At 30.5% G+C, this 4,758-nt stretch overlaps 1 long non-coding RNA gene across 1 annotated transcript; it reads right to left on the minus strand.

Moving 5' to 3' along the window:
* Nucleotides 1–2,394: 2,394 nt before the first annotated feature.
* On the minus strand, nt 2,395–3,745 carry LOC131072932 (uncharacterized). The gene is made up of 2 exons (XR_009112784.2): nt 3,496–3,745; nt 2,395–3,388 (listed from the first exon to the last, which is right to left on the minus strand). It is a non-coding gene; the product is annotated as an uncharacterized LOC131072932 (long non-coding RNA).
* Nucleotides 3,746–4,758: the final 1,013 nt, after the last annotated feature.

The following is a 4,758-nucleotide window of genomic DNA, read 5'->3' on the forward strand; positions in this document are numbered from 1 at the left end:
CTCCTCGGGCTTTTATAAAAATATACATTTTTTTTTGTTACCAATAGTATTCCCTCTCGGCGCCCATTAATGAGGCAAGTTGAGGCAAGACTAATCACTAGGGTGTGGTTAAGGGCCCATATATTACACACATCGTATAAACACCGGGTTTGGAGAATCGAACTTGAGACCAATGACGAGAAAACCCATTGCCCAAGCAAACTCTCCTACCCCTCACGAGCTTTTTTAATATTAGTTTTTAATACAAACATAAAATATAGTAAAAGATATGCCTTTCATTAAATTATATCATTTCAAAATTTGAAACATATATGTTACTTTCTAATGATTTAAGTTTAAAAGTTGAATCAATGTTGGTCACTTCCTTTATAAAAGTGTGACACAACTTTGAACTTTCAGCCCTTCATCTACTAGGCTTAAACAAGTGAAAATAAAGAAAATATTAAGTAACTTAATGCCTTATTATAGCATTCATTCAAATGATTTAACTTCATAATTTATGTAACCATTATCCAAAATCCATTGTAATCTTTAACACTAAGTTCTTTCAAATAGTCTACTAAACACTTAGCATGCATTGTCAAATTCCCATATTTCCTTAACATAAGAGCAAGATCACTACAAACATGTTTAACTCAAACCCAAATTGAAATATTTTTCTATAAATTTACCTTCCAATTTCTAGAGATTTGAAAAAAGAGAGTTTTATTAGATTGCTTAATTCTTAAAATGTTCCAAATTGAATTTGTCTTCTACGGGTTTTGTTTCTATATATTCAAAATCTGTGTGTTCCTAACACATTTTCCTATATTTTTTCTATATATTGTTAATGTACAACTTTTAACAAATAAAATACAAACTTTGCATAATTTTTATTCCAATTTAAAGGTGAACTCATTTGGGTTTGCACTAATAAAAATATTAACATGTAACTCTCTATATTGTCTCTTTCTAAAAATATGTCAATAAGTCCCATATGGATGTTTTATTTTTATTTTTGTACAAGGGGGAATCAATAAGGGTAGGAAAGCAATTTGTAGGTTAGTTCAAGACAAGGCGAGCCCCCTATAAACCCCTTAGATTGTAGATAGGATTCATAACAACTAGAAAACCCAGTTGGCAAGAGTTGAAGCTTGGACATACATAGGAAGAACCCAAAGCCTTAGCATAACCTTACCAGCCATTCGGGTTAAGGGTGAAACCCCATATGAATGTTTTATTGAATTCTTAATTTGACAATGTTCTTATATGACTTTTTTCCCTACTTAGAATTTGAGACTGAATAATAATTATCCATAACAACAACATAAGTAAACTCATCCTACCATTTGAAGTTCCTAAAACGCAAAATGATTTCAAGGATTGATTACCAAACATAAACAAAGTATGGCTAAAATAATAAATAATTACATATTTCTTCAATTAATGAAACTCCATCTCTATTGATCATCTTTAATAATAATCCTTCGAATATTGTACCTCCCACATTAGGCAAATATGTCAATAAATACACTCTAAAAATTCTCTCAACTCAAATCCATTTTTCCATACATGTAAATAGACTCTCCTTCATATTTTTCTAGGCCACCACATCTATTTAGAAGACTCTATAAAAGATAAACTCTATCGGCTTCGTATTCATAATGGCAAGCTCTATATTAAGCAATTATGGAACCTCCACTAGAGATAGGATAATATAAATTAAGGAATTGAGTGTCAATTTATATTTATATGGAATTGATCCATGTTCACACATCTTAATTGTCAAATGAATTTTTAAACTTATATACCCAACAATAAAAAGAATTTGATAGATTTGTTTTACTAGTATTTAAAATAATTATCAAACTTGACAAAAATTTGACGAAAATTTAAATTCTAGTAAATCTAAATTTTGTTAAAGATTAATCAATCAATGGAAAAAAGTACCTAGAACAAACAACATTTCCAATGACTAAGATCATAGTTTGAATCACTATATAAAACGAAATTTGGAGTTCATCCACTAGAGTCTCATATGAAATATGACACCAAAAACTCAAAATAGATAAACATTAAACTATAAATCTGCCACCAAAACAAAAGGAGGTAAGTACTTTAGAGCTCCAAACCCACCACAAACATTAAGGTCACTAACAAAATTTAAACTTTTTCTATTATTTAATGGAGTTTATGCTCATTAAATTACTATATTATTTAATTGTTTTTATGCTACTTATAAAACCTATCAAATCTAACTAATTTTAAAGCAGGTGCCATTTTATTAGCCTTTTAAAATGTGATTAACCATAATATTTCATAATAAATCTAAGTGCTTAAATACATACATCCACCATATTACCTGTAAAATAAAAAAACATATTCACACATATCAACATCATCTATACCAAGACCTTGACAAAATCATCAATATCATTAAAACTAATATCTTTAGATATTTTGTCATGTAATTTGCATGCATCCTGGAACACCACGGACCTTATATGTTAGTTGGTAGCTAACTATGTCAAAGACTCCCTCATTCCAGGTATGACTTTTCACAGTGCAATAACGGATTGCCCTGAAAAGAGCCCTCTTCAATCAAGATGAGAGGGTGCTGTTAAAGGCTTACAAAACAGATGTGGGTGATGCATTCTTTGACAGATGTATTCATTCTCTTCCTCAACCACAAAGTTCATTTGCCTTATCCTTGTCAACGTATAGCCACAATGGAAATTGAGGATGGTGTCTCAGGTGTTCAGGGTTCATTTGAGTATCAATACTCCAGTCTAGATTTTGGAATCTCTATAACTGGATTCACATGCTTATATTAGAATTTATCTCTGGGTTTCAACCTATTTTTGTTCAAATATCTATAATTATCATTGTTATTCCTATAGGCTGTAAATCTATGATTAAATCATACTTTTACTCGTGAAAATATTATACACAATTGTAACTGGTTTATTCTCCAATACAAATATAAGCTCATAGCTTTTATTTAGAAATAAAAAACTTTGGTTACATGTTAAATGAAATGTAAATAAACAAACCAACAATTAATGGAAAAAATATTTATATACAAAATTTATAAAAAAGATACAAAAAATTGTAAGAAAATCTATAAAATATCTAAGAGTCTCCTTCCCCTACTGAACAAGGCTGCTCTGTCAAAATCCTATCGCCATCTATAGCAGACAAACACTAGACAGGGCTGTCTTTTAAGCAACGTGCTAAGAAAGATCTAACAATCTGCTTGAACAAAGTTTTACAGCAAATTATCCAGCCCATATTTACATATTTCTTCTTCATTATTTTGTTTGCCAGGCCCAGCGGCTAGCTTTGTTGAATGTCATCCTGTTGCTGAACAAGGCTGCTCTGTAAAAATCCTGCAACTCTTTAATCCTATCTATAGTAGAGTCCACACGATTAGAAAAAAAATTAAAAACAATATATCAACCAAATAAAACATTTAAGGTTGCATAACACATTTTCAAGAAATATATAGATAAATACCATATTCACAGTTAATAAAAGTACAATACAACATCACCAATACAAGGCCATTCCAATCTGTAATTACAAGGCCAGTCTCCTTTGCACTCACTCTTTCATCATGATAAGCTTGAAAATGAGGTTAGAATAAAAGGAAGGCCCCTCCATTCCAGTTTGTATGGAGTCCTCCACTGGTGTGAGCTCCAACTCGACCATTATCATAGGCAGAGCTCAGCTCACACCAGTTAGGAGGAGCCCATACTTGGATGACATTTCTTGTCCAATAAAATCTGCATGCCACATCAATACTTGGATGACATTTCTTGTCCAATAAAATCTGCAAATGCTGTAAAGTAAAATTAGATATTCCAAATGCTTTTTGTTTAATTACTTTTGTGCTGGACTAAAAAGCCATTGAAAAAATAGCTTTATTTGTTGGTGGTGCTTGCAATAATAGATTCGCTAAATGGTTTAAATGATAAAGTGGAGACTTTTACAAATTCAGTCCATAGCTTTATCATTCATATGTCTAATCCTTCCTTTTTTTAAGATTCTCAAGTTCTATCTTATACAAAAAAATTATGCTGGTTTATGTTGGTATTTGTTTGACGCATGTCAGATGGGTGGCTCTCTGTAATGATTTCAAGTTTAATTTCGCTCTGAATGAGAACACTCTAGCTATGAAAGAAAGCAAGATATGTTTGTAATTTTATACAGTCACTGTTTTCAGATGGTATATATTGGATATTTGTTTATGTGATTATTGATTGTATATTATTAAAATATGGATTATAAGTTATTACAATTAAATTATATAATGATATTTATTAGTTCCTGGTAACCAGCTGTATTTAATGTGTTATTAATATTTTCTTTTTAAATCAATCACATTATGTAATGAAGATTAGATGCAATTTTTTTAAGAAAACATGTTTCAAAAATTATTTTTCTTTTAGATAAAGGCATCTGGGACTCAAGTTGCTAGATTATAACAAACTAGTATTCTACATTGCTGAATAAAAATCTGCTATTATATGTTCAAGGTGTGTATGTTTCCAGCTGAAGTGAGCAAGAAAGAGCCAATTCTGAAATCTCTGCTGTGTGTATTATTTTGTTCTGGAATTTTTATGTCAAAAAAATCCAAAAATTGAAAAAAAAAAAAAAAAAGTTAGAAAATGGAAAATCAAAAAAAGGATTTCTCGATGGATGGGCGACCATTCTATATTTCTTATTGTCGGGACAGTCTCCTAGTGGACATTACTTCGATTTAGGAAAATTTAAATG

The sequence above is a fragment of the Cryptomeria japonica genome, chromosome 3 (assembly GCF_030272615.1).
Source record: "Cryptomeria japonica chromosome 3, Sugi_1.0, whole genome shotgun sequence".
Taxonomy (NCBI): Eukaryota; Viridiplantae; Streptophyta; class Pinopsida; order Cupressales; family Cupressaceae; genus Cryptomeria; species Cryptomeria japonica.